Source organism: Vipera berus (genome assembly GCF_964194415.1).
Source record: "Vipera berus genome assembly, chromosome: 12".
Taxonomy (NCBI): domain Eukaryota; kingdom Metazoa; phylum Chordata; class Lepidosauria; order Squamata; family Viperidae; genus Vipera; species Vipera berus.
In genome coordinates, this window is record NC_138215.1 from 453978 (window position 1) to 468145 (window position 14168).

Genomic DNA, 14168 nt, shown 5'->3' on the forward strand with positions numbered 1-14168 from the left:
TGTTAGGAAAAACTGCTTATAGTATGAAAAGTGCCCATTTCACAAAGAGCTCAAATTCAAAAAACAAACACATATTCATGTTCCCCTGCCTCCCCGAAGACCAAAAAACCATGACTTTTGCAGATCTGAAGTTTCCTTGCGGAGATAGCCCATGCTATATCTTGCATTTGTTAGGAAAAACTGCTTATAAGCATGAAAAGTGCCCATTGCAGATAGAGCTCAAATTCGCAAAACAAACACATATTCCTGTTCCCCTGCCTCCCCGAAGACCAAAAAACCATGACTTTTGCAGATCTGAAGTTTCCTTGCGGAGATAGCCCATGCTATATCTTGCATTTGTTAGGAAAAACTGCTTATAGCATGAAAAGGGCCCATTGCAGATAGAGCTCAAATTCGCAAAACAAACACATATTCCTGTTCCCCTGCCTCCCCGAAGACCAAAAAACCATGACTTTTGCAGATCTGAAGTTTCCTTGCGGAGATAGCCCATGATATATCTTGCATTTGTTAGGAAAAACTGCTTATAGTATGAAAAGTGCCCATTTCACAAAGAGCTCAAATTCAAAAAACAAACACGTATTCATGTTCCCCTGTCTCCCCGAAGACCAAAAAACCATGACTTTTGCAGATCTGAAGTTTCCTTGCGGAGATAGCCCATGCTATATCTTGCATTTGTTAGGAAAAACTGCTTATAGCATGAAAAGTGCCCATTGCAGATAGAGCTCAAATTCGCAAAACAAACACATATTCCTGTTCCCCTGCCTCCCCGAAGACCAAAAAACCATGACTTTTGCAGATGTGAAGTTTCCTTGCGGAGATAGCCCATGCTATATCTTGCATTTGTTAGGAAAAACTGCTTAGAGCATGAAAAGTGCCCATTGCAGAAAAAGCTCAAATTCGAAAAACAAACACATATTCCTGTTCCCCTGCCTCCCCGAAGACCAAAAAACCATGACTTTTGCAGATGTGAAGTTTCCTTGCGGAGATAGCCCATGCTATATCTTGCATTTGTTAGGAAAAACTGCTTAGAGCATGAAAAGTGCCCATTGCAGAAAGAGCTCAAATTCGAAAAACAAACACGTATTCATGTTCCCTTGTCACCCCGAAGACCAAAAAACCATGACTTTTGCAGATCTGAAGTTTCCTTGCGGAGATAGCCCATGCTATATCTTGCATTTGTTAGGAAAAACTGCTTATAGCATGAAAAGTGCCCATTGCAGATAGAGCTCAAATTCGCAAAACAAACACATATTCCTGTTCCCCTGCCTCCCCGAAGACCAAAAAACCATGACTTTTGCAGATCTGAAGTTTCCTTGCGGAGATAGCCCATGTTATATCTTGCATTTGTTAGGAAAAACTGCTTAGAGCATGAAAAGTGCCCTTTGCAGAAAGAGCTCAAATTCGAAAAACAAACACGTATTCATGTTCCCCCGGCTCACTGAACACCAAAAAACCATGACTTTTGCAGATCTGAAGTTTCCTTGCGGAGATAGCCCATGCTATATCTTGCATTTGTTAGGAAAAACTGCTTATAGTATGAAAAGTGCCCATGGCAGAAAAAGCTCAAATTCGAAAAACAAACACATATTCCTGTTCCCCTGCCTCCCCGAAGACCAAAAAACCATGACTTTTGCAGATCTGAAGTTTCCTTGCGGAGATAGCCCATGCTATATCTTGCATTTGTTAGGAAAAACTGCTTAGAGCATGAAAAGTGCCCATTGCAGAAAGAGCTCAAATTCGAAAAACAAACACGTATTCATGTTCCCCTGTCTCCCCGAAGACCAAAAAACCATGACTTTTGCAGATCTGAAGTTTCCTTGCGGAGATAGCCCATGCTATATCTTGCATTTGTTAGGAAAAACTGCTTATAGCATGAAAAGTGCCCATTGCAGATAGAGCTCAAATTCGCAAAACAAACACATATTCCTGTTCCCCTGCCTCCCCGAAGACCAAAAAACCATGACTTTTGCAGATCTGAAGTTTCCTTGCGGAGATAGCCCATGCTATATCTTGCATTTGTTAGGAAAAACTGCTTATAGCATGAAAAGTGCCCATTGCAGATAGAGCTCAAATTCGCAAAACAAACACATATTCCTGTTCCCCTGCCTCCCCGAAGACCAAAAAACCATGACTTTTGCAGATCTGAAGTTTCCTTGCGGAGATAGCCCATGCTATATCTTGCATTTGTTAGGAAAAACTGCTTAGAGCATCAAAAGTGCCCATTGCAGAAAGAGCTCAAATTTGAAAAACAAACACGTATTCATGTTCCCTTGTCTCCCCGAAGACCAAAAAACCATGACTTTTGCAGATCTGAAGTTTCCTTGCGGAGATAGCCCATGCTATATCTTGCATTTGTTAGGAAAAACTGCTTATAGCATGAAAAGTGCCCATTGCAGATAGAGCTCAAATTCGCAAAACAAACACATATTCCTGTTCCCCTGCCTCCCCGAAGACCAAAAAACCATGACTTTTGCAGATCTGAAGTTTCCTTGCGGAGATAGCCCATGTTATATCTTGCATTTGTTAAGAAAAACTGCTTAGAGCATGAAAAGTGTCCTTTGGAGAAAGAGCTCAAATTCGAAAAACAAACACGTATTCATGTTCCCCCGGCTCACTGAACACCAAAAAACCATGAGTTTTGCAGATCTGAAGTTTCCTTGCGGAGATAGCCCATGATATATCTTGCATTTGTTAGGAAAAACTGCTTATAGTATGAAAAGTGCCCATTTCACAAAGAGCTCAAATTCAAAAAACAAACACATATTCATGTTCCCCTGCCTCCCCGAAGACCAAAAAACCATGACTTTTGCAGATCTGAAGTTTCCTTGCGGAGATAGCCCATGCTATATCTTGCATTTGTTAGGAAAAACTGCTTATAGCATGAAAAGTGCCCATTGCAGATAGAGCTCAAATTCGCAAAACAAACACATATTCCTGTTCCCCTGCCTCCCCGAAGACCAAAAAACCATGACTTTTGCAGATCTGAAGTTTCCTTGCGGAGATAGCCCATGCTATATCTTGCATTTGTTAGGAAAAACTGCTTATAGTATGAAAAGTGCCCATGGCAGAAAAAGCTCAAATTCGAAAAACAAACACATATTCCTGTTCCCCTGCCTCCCCGAAGACCAAAAAACCATGACTTTTGCAGATGTGAAGTTTCCTTGCGGAGATAGCCCATGCTATATCTTGCATTTGTTAGGAAAAACTGCTTAGAGCATGAAAAGTGCCCATTGCAGAAAGAGCTCAAATTCGAAAAAGAAACACGTATTCATGTTCCCCTGTCTCCCCGAAGACCAAAAAACCATGACTTTTGCAGATCTGAAGTTTCCTTGCGGAGATAGCCCATGCTATATCTTGCATTTGTTAGGAAAAACTGCTTATAGCATGAAAAGTGCCCATTGCAGATAGAGCTCAAATTCGCAAAACAAACACATATTCCTGTTCCCCTGCCTCCCCGAAGACCAAAAAACCATGACTTTTGCAGATCTGAAGTTTCCTTGCGGAGATAGCCCATGCTATATCTTGCATTTGTTAGGAAAAACTGCTTATAGCATGAAAAGTGCCCATTGCAGATAGAGCTCAAATTCACAAAACAAACACATATTCCTGTTCCCTTGCCTCCCCGAAGAGCAAAAAACCATGACTTTTGCAGATCTGAAGTTTCCTTGCGGAGATAGCCCATGCTATATCTTGCATTTGTTAGGAAAAACTGCTTATAGTATGAAAAGTGCCCATTGCAGAAAAAGCTCAAATTCGAAAAACAAACACATATTCCTGTTCCCCTGCATCCCCGAAGACCAAAAAACCATGACTTTTGCAGATGTGAAGTTTCCTTGCGGAGATAGCCCATGCTATATCTTGCATTTGTTAGGAAAAACTGCTTATTAGAATGAAAAGTGCCCATTGCAGAAAGAGCTGAAATTCGAATAACAGACACATATTCCTGTTCCCCTGCCTCCCCGATGATCAAAAAACCATGACTTTTGCAGATCTGAAGTTTCCTTGCAGAGATAGCCCATGCTATATCTTGCATTTGTTAGGAAAAACTGCTTATAGCATGAAAAGTGCCCATTGCAGATAGAGCTCAAATTCGCAAAACAAACACATATTCCTGTTCCCCTGCCTCCCCGAAGACCAAAAAACCATGACTTTTGCAGATCTGAAGTTTCCTTGCGGAGATAGCCCATGCTATATCTTGCATTTGTTAGGAAAAACTGCTTATAGTATGAAAAGTGCCCATGGCAGAAAAAGCTCAAATTCGAAAAACAAACACATATTCCTGTTCCCCTGCCTCCCCGAAGACCAAAAAACCATGACTTTTGCAGATGTGAAGTTTCCTTGCGGAGATAGCCCATGCTATATCTTGCATTTGTTAGGAAAAACTGCTTAGAGCATGAAAAGTGCCCATTGCAGAAAGAGCTCAAATTCGAAAAAGAAACACGTATTCATGTTCCCCTGTCTCCCCGAAGACCAAAAAACCATGACTTTTGCAGATCTGAAGTTTCCTTGCGGAGATAGCCCATGCTATATCTTGCATTTGTTAGGAAAAACTGCTTATAGCATGAAAAGTGCCCATTGCAGATAGAGCTCAAATTCGCAAAACAAACACATATTCCTGTTCCCCTGCCTCCCCGAAGACCAAAAAACCATGACTTTTGCAGATCTGAAGTTTCCTTGCGGAGATAGCCCATGCTATATCTTGCATTTGTTAGGAAAAACTGCTTATAGCATGAAAAGTGCCCATTGCAGATAGAGCTCAAATTCGCAAAACAAACACATATTCCTGTTCCCTTGCCTCCCCGAAGACCAAAAAACCATGACTTTTGCAGATCTGAAGTTTCCTTGCGGAGATAGCCCATGCTATATCTTGCATTTGTTAGGAAAAACTGCTTATAGTATGAAAAGTGCCCATTGCAGAAAAAGCTCAAATTCGAAAAACAAACACATATTCCTGTTCCCCTGCATCCCCGAAGACCAAAAAACCATGACTTTTGCAGATGTGAAGTTTCCTTGCGGAGATAGCCCATGCTATATCTTGCATTTGTTAGGAAAAACTGCTTATTAGAATGAAAAGTGCCCATTGCAGAAAGAGCTGAAATTCGAATAACAGACACATATTCCTGTTCCCCTGCCTCCCCGAAGATCAAAAAACCATGACTTTTGCAGATCTGAAGTTTCCTTGCAGAGATAGCCCATGCTATATCTTGCATTTGTTAGGAAAAACTGCTTAGAGCATGAAAAGTGCCCATTGCAGATAGAGCTCAAATTCGCAAAACAAACACATATTCCTGTTCTCCTGCCTCCCCGAAGACCAAAAAACCATGACTTTTGCAGATGTGAAGTTTCCTTGCGGAGATAGCCCATGCTATATCTTGCATTTGTTAGGAAAAACTGCTTATAGCATGAAAAGTGCCCATTGCAGATAGAGCTCAAATTCGCAAAACAAACACATATTCCTGTTCCCCTGCCTCCCCGAAGACCAAAAAACCATGACTTTTGCAGATCTGAAGTTTCCTTGCGGAGATAGCCCATGTTATATCTTGCATTTGTTAGGAAAAACTGCTTAGAGCATGAAAAGTGCCCTTTGCAGAAAGAGCTCAAATTCGAAAAACAAACACGTATTCATGTTCCCCCGGCTCACTGAACACCAAAAAACCATGAGTTTTGCAGATCTGAAGTTTCCTTGCGGAGATAGCCCATGATATATCTTGCATTTGTTAGGAAAAACTGCTTATAGTATGAAAAGTGCCCATTTCACAAAGAGCTCAAATTCAAAAAACAAACACATATTCATGTTCCCCTGCCTCCCCGAAGACCAAAAAACCATGACTTTTGCAGATCTGAAGTTTCCTTGCGGAGATAGCCCATGCTATATCTTGCATTTGTTAGGAAAAACTGCTTATAGCATGAAAAGTGCCCATTGCAGATAGAGCTCAAATTCGCAAAACAAACACATATTCCTGTTCCCCTGCCTCCCCGAAGACCAAAAAACCATGACTTTTGCAGATCTGAAGTTTCCTTGCGGAGATAGCCCATGCTATATCTTGCATTTGTTAGGAAAAACTGCTTATAGCATGAAAAGTGCCCATTGCAGATAGAGCTCAAATTCGCAAAACAAACACATATTCCTGTTCCCCTGCCTCCCCGAAGACCAAAAAACCATGACTTTTGCAGATCTGAAGTTTCCTTGCGGAGATAGCCCATGATATATCTTGCATTTGTTAGGAAAAACTGCTTATAGTATGAAAAGTGCCCATTTCACAAAGAGCTCAAATTCAAAAAACAAACACGTATTCATGTTCCCCTGTCTCCCCGAAGACCAAAAAACCATGACTTTTGCAGATCTGAAGTTTCCTTGCGGAGATAGCCCATGCTATATCTTGCATTTGTTAGGAAAAACTGCTTATAGCATGAAAAGTGCCCATTGCAGATAGAGCTCAAATTCGCAAAACAAACAAATATTCCTGTTCCCCTGCCTCCCCGAAGACCAAAAAACCATGACTTTTGCAGATCTGAAGTTTCCTTGCGGAGATAGCCCATGCTATATCTTGCATTTGTTAGGAAAAACTGCTTAGAGCATGAAAAGTGCCCATTGCAGAAAAAGCTCAAATTCGAAAAACAAACACATATTCCTGTTCCCCTGCCTCCCCGAAGACCAAAAAACCATGACTTTTGCAGATGTGAAGTTTCCTTGCGGAGATAGCCCATGCTATATCTTGCATTTGTTAGGAAAAACTGCTTAGAGCATGAAAAGTGCCCATTGCAGAAAGAGCTCAAATTCGAAAAACAAACACGTATTCATGTTCCCTTGTCTCCCCGAAGACCAAAAAACCATGACTTTTGCAGATCTGAAGTTTCCTTGCGGAGATAGCCCATGCTATATCTTGCATTTGTTAGGAAAAACTGCTTATAGCATGAAAAGTGCCCATTGCAGATAGAGCTCAAATTCGCAAAACAAACACATATTCCTGTTCCCCTGCCTCCCCGAAGACCAAAAAACCATGACTTTTGCAGATCTGAAGTTTCCTTGCGGAGATAGCCCATGTTATATCTTGCATTTGTTAGGAAAAACTGCTTAGAGCATGAAAAGTGCCCTTTGCAGAAAGAGCTCAAATTCGAAAAACAAACACGTATTCATGTTCCCCCGGCTCACTGAACACCAAAAAACCATGAGTTTTGCAGATCTGAAGTTTCCTTGCGGAGATAGCCCATGATATATCTTGCATTTGTTAGGAAAAACTGCTTATAGTATGAAAAGTGCCCATTTCACAAAGAGCTCAAATTCAAAAAACAAACACATATTCATGTTCCCCTGCCTCCCCGAAGACCAAAAAACCATGACTTTTGCAGATCTGAAGTTTCCTTGCGGAGATAGCCCATGCTATATCTTGCATTTGTTAGGAAAAACTGCTTATAGCATGAAAAGTGCCCATTGCAGATAGAGCTCAAATTTGCAAAACAAACACATATTCCTGTTCCCCTGCCTCCCCGAAGACCAAAAAACCATGACTTTTGCAGATGTGAAGTTTCCTTGCGGAGATAGCCCATGCTATATCTTGCATTTGTTAGGAAAAACTGCTTAGAGCATGAAAAGTGCCCATTGCAGAAAGAGCTCAAATTCGAAAAACAAACACGTATTCATGTTCCCCTGTCTCCCCGAAGACCAAAAAACCATGACTTTTGCAGATCTGAAGTTTCCTTGCGGAGATAGCCCATGCTATATCTTGCATTTGTTAGGAAAAACTGCTTATAGCATGAAAAGTGCCCATTGCAGATAGAGCTCAAATTCGCAAAACAAACACATATTCCTGTTCCCCTGCCTCCCCGAAGACCAAAAAACCATGACTTTTGCAGATCTGAAGTTTCCTTGCGGAGATAGCCCATGCTATATCTTGCATTTGTTAGGAAAAACTGCTTATAGTATGAAAAGTGCCCATTGCAGAAAAAGCTCAAATTCGAAAAACAAACACATATTCCTGTTCCCCTGCCTCCCCGAAGACCAAAAAACCATGACTTTTGCAGATGTGAAGTTTCCTTGCGGAGATAGCCCATGCTATATCTTGCATTTGTTAGGAAAAACTGCTTATTAGAATGAAAAGTGCCCATTGCAGAAAGAGCTGAAATTCGAAAAACAGACACATATTCCTGTTCCCCTGCCTCCCCGAAGATCAAAAAACCATGACTTTTGCAGATCTGAAGTTTCCTTGCAGAGATAGCCCATGCTATATCTTGCATTTGTTAGGAAAAACTGCTTAGAGCATGAAAAGTGCCCATTGCAGATAGAGCTCAAATTCGCAAAACAAACACATATTCCTGTTCTCCTGCCTCCCCGAAGACCAAAAAACCATGACTTTTGCAGATGTGAAGTTTCCTTGCGGAGATAGCCCATGCTATATCTTGCATTTGTTAGGAAAAACTGCTTATAGTATGAAAAGTGCCCATGGCAGAAAAAGCTCAAATTCGAAAAACAAACACATATTCCTGTTCCCCTGCCTCCCCGAAGACCAAAAAACCATGACTTTTGCAGATGTGAAGTTTCCTTGCGGAGATAGCCCATGCTATATCTTGCATTTGTTAGGAAAAACTGCTTAGAGCATGAAAAGTGCCCATTGCAGAAAGAGCTCAAATTCGAAAAACAAACACGTATTCATGTTCCCCTGTCTCCCCGAAGACCAAAAAACCATGACTTTTGCAGATCTGAAGTTTCCTTGCGGAGATAGCCCATGCTATATCTTGCATTTGTTAGGAAAAACTGCTTATAGCATGAAAAGTGCCCATTGCAGATAGAGCTCAAATTCGCAAAACAAACACATATTCCTGTTCCCCTGCCTCCCCGAAGACCAAAAAACCATGACTTTTGCAGATCTGAAGTTTCCTTGCGGAGATAGCCCATGCTATATCTTGCATTTGTTAGGAAAAACTGCTTATAGCATGAAAAGTGCCCATTGCAGATAGAGCTCAAATTCGCAAAACAAACACATATTCCTGTTCCCTTGCCTCCCCGAAGACCAAAAAACCATGACTTTTGCAGATCTGAAGTTTCCTTGCGGAGATAGCCCATGCTATATCTTGCATTTGTTAGGAAAAACTGCTTATAGTATGAAAAGTGCCCATTGCAGAAAAAGCTCAAATTCGAAAAACAAACACATATTCCTGTTCCCCTGCCTCCCCGAAGACCAAAAAACCATGACTTTTGCAGATGTGAAGTTTCCTTGCGGAGATAGCCCATGCTATATCTTGCATTTGTTAGGAAAAACTGCTTATTAGAATGAAAAGTGCCCATTGCAGAAAGAGCTGAAATTCGAAAAACAGACACATATTCCTGTTCCCCTGCCTCCCCGAAGATCAAAAAACCATGACTTTTGCAGATCTGAAGTTTCCTTGCAGAGATAGCCCATGCTATATCTTGCATTTGTTAGGAAAAACTGCTTAGAGCATGAAAAGTGCCCATTGCAGATAGAGCTCAAATTCGCAAAACAAACACATATTCCTGTTCTCCTGCCTCCCCGAAGACCAAAAAACCATGACTTTTGCAGATGTGAAGTTTCCTTGCGGAGATAGCCCATGCTATATCTTGCATTTGTTAGGAAAAACTGCTTAGAGCATCAAAAGTGCCCATTGCAGAAAGAGCTCAAATTTGAAAAACAAACACGTATTCATGTTCCCTTGTCTCCCCGAAGACCAAAAAACCATGACTTTTGCAGATCTGAAGTTTCCTTGCGGAGATGGCCATGCTATATCTTGCATTTGTTAGGAAAAACTGCTTATAGCATCAAAAGTGCCCATTGCAGATAGAGCTCAAATTTGAAAAACAAACACGTATTCATGTTCCCTTGTCTCCCCGAAGACCAAAAAACCATGACTTTTGCAGATCTGAAGTTTCCTTGCGGAGATAGCCCATGCTATATCTTGCATTTGTTAGGAAAAACTGCTTATAGCATGAAAAGTGCCCATTGCAGATAGAGCTCAAATTCGCAAAACAAACACATATTCCTGTTCCCCTGCCTCCCCGAAGACCAAAAAACCATGACTTTTGCAGATCTGAAGTTTCCTTGCGGAGATAGCCCATGTTATATCTTGCATTTGTTAGGAAAAACTGCTTAGAGCATGAAAAGTGCCCTTTGCAGAAAAAGCTCAAATTCGAAAAACAAACACATATTCCTGTTCCCCTGCCTCCCCGAAGACCAAAAAACCATGACTTTTGCAGATGTGAAGTTTCCTTGCGGAGATAGCCCATGCTATATCTTGCATTTGTTAGGAAAAACTGCTTAGAGCATGAAAAGTGCCCATTGCAGAAAGAGCTCAAATTCGAAAAACAAACACGTATTCATGTTCACCCGGCTCACTGAACACCAAAAAACCATGACTTTTGCAGATCTGAAGTTTCCTTGCAGAGATAGCCCATGCTATATCTTGCATTTGTTAGGAAAAACTGCTAAGAGCATGAAAAGTGCCCATTGCAGAAAGAGCTCAAATTCGAAAAACAAACACGTATTCATGTTCCCCCGGCTCACTGAACACCAAAAAACCATGAGTTTAGCAGATCTGAAGTTTCCTTGTGGAGATAGCCCATGTTATATCTTGCATTTGTTAGGAAAAACTGCTTATAGCATGAAAAGTGCCCATTGCAGATAGAGCTCAAATTCGCAAAACAAACACATATTCCTGTTCCCCTGCCTCCCCGAAGACCAAAAAACCATGACTTTTGCAGATCTGAAGTTTCCTTGCGGAGATAGCCCATGCTATATCTTGCATTTGTTAGGAAAAACTGCTTATAGTATGAAAAGTGCCCATTGCAGAAAAAGCTCAAATTCGAAAAACAAACACATATTCCTGTTCCCCTGCCTCCCCGAAGACTAAAAAACCATGACTTTTGCAGATGTGAAGTTTCCTTGCGGAGATAGCCCATGCTATATCTTGCATTTGTTAGGAAAAACTGCTTAGAGCATGAAAAGTGCCCATTGCAGAAAGAGCTCAAATTCGAAAAACAAACACGTATTCATGTTCCCCTGTCTCCCCGAAGACCAAAAAACCATGACTTTTGCAGATCTGAAGTTTCCTTGCGGAGATAGCCCATGCTATATCTTGCATTTGTTAGGAAAAACTGCTTATAGCATGAAAAGTGCCCATTGCAGATAGAGCTCAAATTCGCAAAACAAACACATATTCCTGTTCCCCTGCCTCCCCGAAGACCAAAAAACCATGACTTTTGCAGATGTGAAGTTTCCTTGCGGAGATAGCCCATGCAATATCTTGCATTTGTTAGGAAAAACTGCTTAGAGCATGAAAAGTGCCCATTGCAGAAAAAGCTCAAATTCGAAAAACAAACACATATTCCTGTTCCCCTGCCTCCCTGAAGACCAAAAAACCATGACTTTTGCAGATGTGAAGTTTCCTTGCGGAGATAGCCCATGCTATATCTTGCATTTGTTAGGAAAAACTGCTTAGAGCATGAAAAGTGCCCATTGCAGATAGAGCTCAAATTCGCAAAACAAACACATATTCATGTTCCCCTGTCTCCCCGAAGACCAAAAAACCATGACTTTTGCAGATCTGAAGTTTCCTTGCGGAGATAGCCCATGCTATATCTTGCATTTGTTAGGAAAAACTGCTTATAGCATGAAATGTGCCCATTGCAGATAGAGCTCAAATTCGCAAAACAAACACATATTCCTGTTCCCCTGCCTCCCCGAAGACCAAAAAACCATGACTTTTGCAGATCTGAAGTTTCCTTGCGGAGATAGCCCATGCTATATCTTGCATTTGTTAGGAAAAACTGCTTATAGTATGAAAAGTGCCCATTGCAGAAAAAGCTCAAATTCGAAAAACAAACACATATTCCTGTTCCCCTGCCTCCCCGAAAACCAAAAAACCATGACTTTTGCAGATCTGAAGTTTCCTTGCGGAGATAGCCCATGCTATATCTTGCATTTGTTAGGAAAAACTGCTTAGAGCATGAAAAGTGCCCATTGCAGAAAGAGCTCAAATTCGAAAAACAAACACGTATTCATGTTCCCTTTTCTCTCCGAAGACCAAAAAACCATGACTTTTGCAGATCTGAAGTTTCCTTGCGGAGATAGCCCATGCTATATCTTGCATTTGTTAGGAAAAACTGCTTATAGCATGAAAAGTGCCCATTGCAGATAGAGCTCAAATTCGCAAAACAAACACATGTTCCTGTTCCCCTGCCTCCCCGAAGACCAAAAAACCATGACTTTTGCAGATCTGAAGTTTCCTTGCGGAGATAGCCCATGATATATCTTGCATTTGTTAGGAAAAACTGCTTATAGTATGAAAAGTGCCCATTTCACAAAGAGCTCAAATTCAAAAAACAAACACGTATTCATGTTCCCCTGTCTCCCCGAAGACCAAAAAACCATGACTTTTGCAGATCTGAAGTTTCCTTGCGGAGATAGCCCATGCTATATCTTGCATTTGTTAGGAAAAACTGCTTATATCATGAAAAGTGCCCATTGCAGATAGAGCTCAAATTCGCAAAACAAACACATATTCCTGTTCCCCTGCCTCCCCGAAGACCAAAAAACCATGACTTTTGCAGATCTGAAGTTTCCTTGCGGAGATAGCCCATGCTATATCTTGCATTTGTTAGGAAAAACTGCTTAGAGCATGAAAAGTGCCCATTGCAGAAAAAGCTCAAATTCGAAAAACAAACACATATTCCTGTTCCCCTGCCTCCCCGAAGACCAAAAAACCATGACTTTTGCAGATGTGAAGTTTCCTTGCGGAGATAGCCCATGCTATATCTTGCATTTGTTAGGAAAAACTGCTTAGAGCATGAAAAGTGCCCATTGCAGAAAGAGCTCAAATTCGAAAAACAAACACATATTCCTGTTCCCCTGCCTCCCTGAAGACCAAAAAACCATGACTTTTGCAGATGTGAAGTTTCCTTGCGGAGATAGCCCATGCTATATCTTGCATTTGTTAGGAAAAACTGCTTAGAGCATGAAAAGTGCCCATTGCAGATAGAGCTCAAATTCGCAAAACAAACACATATTCATGTTCCCCTGTCTCCCCGAAGACCAAAAAACCATGACTTTTGCAGATCTGAAGTTTCCTTGCGGAGATAGCCCATGCTATATCTTGCATTTGTTAGGAAAAACTGCTTATAGCATGAAATGTGCCCATTGCAGATAGAGCTCAAATTCACAAAACAAACACATATTCCTGTTCCCCTGCCTCCCCGAAGACCAAAAAACCATGACTTTTGCAGATCTGAAGTTTCCTTGCGGAGATAGCCCATGCTATATCTTGCATTTGTTAGGAAAAACTGCTTATAGTATGAAAAGTGCCCATTGCAGAAAAAGCTCAAATTCGAAAAACAAACACATATTCCTGTTCCCCTGCCTCCCCGAAAACCAAAAAACCATGACTTTTGCAGATCTGAAGTTTCCTTGCGGAGATAGCCCATGCTATATCTTGCATTTGTTAGGAAAAACTGCTTAGAGCATGAAAAGTGCCCATTGCAGAAAGAGCTCAAATTCGAAAAACAAACACGTATTCATGTTCCCTTTTCTCTCCGAAGACCAAAAAACCATGACTTTTGCAGATCTGAAGTTTCCTTGCGGAGATAGCCCATGCTATATCTTGCATTTGTTAGGAAAAACTGCTTATAGCATGAAAAGTGCCCATTGCAGATAGAGCTCAAATTCGCAAAACAAACACATATTCCTGTTCCCCTGCCTCCCCGAAGACCAAAAAACCATGACTTTTGCAGATCTGAAGTTTCCTTGCGGAGATAGCCCATGATATATCTTGCATTTGTTAGGAAAAACTGCTTATAGTATGAAAAGTGCCCATTTCACAAAGAGCTCAAATTCAAAAAACAAACACGTATTCATGTTCCCCTGTCTCCCCGAAGACCAAAAAACCATGACTTTTGCAGATGTGAAGTTTCCTTGCGGAGATAGCCCATGCTATATCTTGCATTTGTTAGGAAAAACTGCTTAGAGCATGAAAAGTGCCCATTGCAGAAAGAGCTCAAATTCGAAAAACAAACACGTATTCATGTTCCCTTTTCTCTCCGAAGACCAAAAAACCATGACTTTTGTAGATCTGAAGTTTCCTTGCGGAGATAGCCCATGCTATATCTTGCATTTGTTAGGAAAAACTGCTTATAGCATGAAAAGTGCCCATTGCAGATAGAGCTC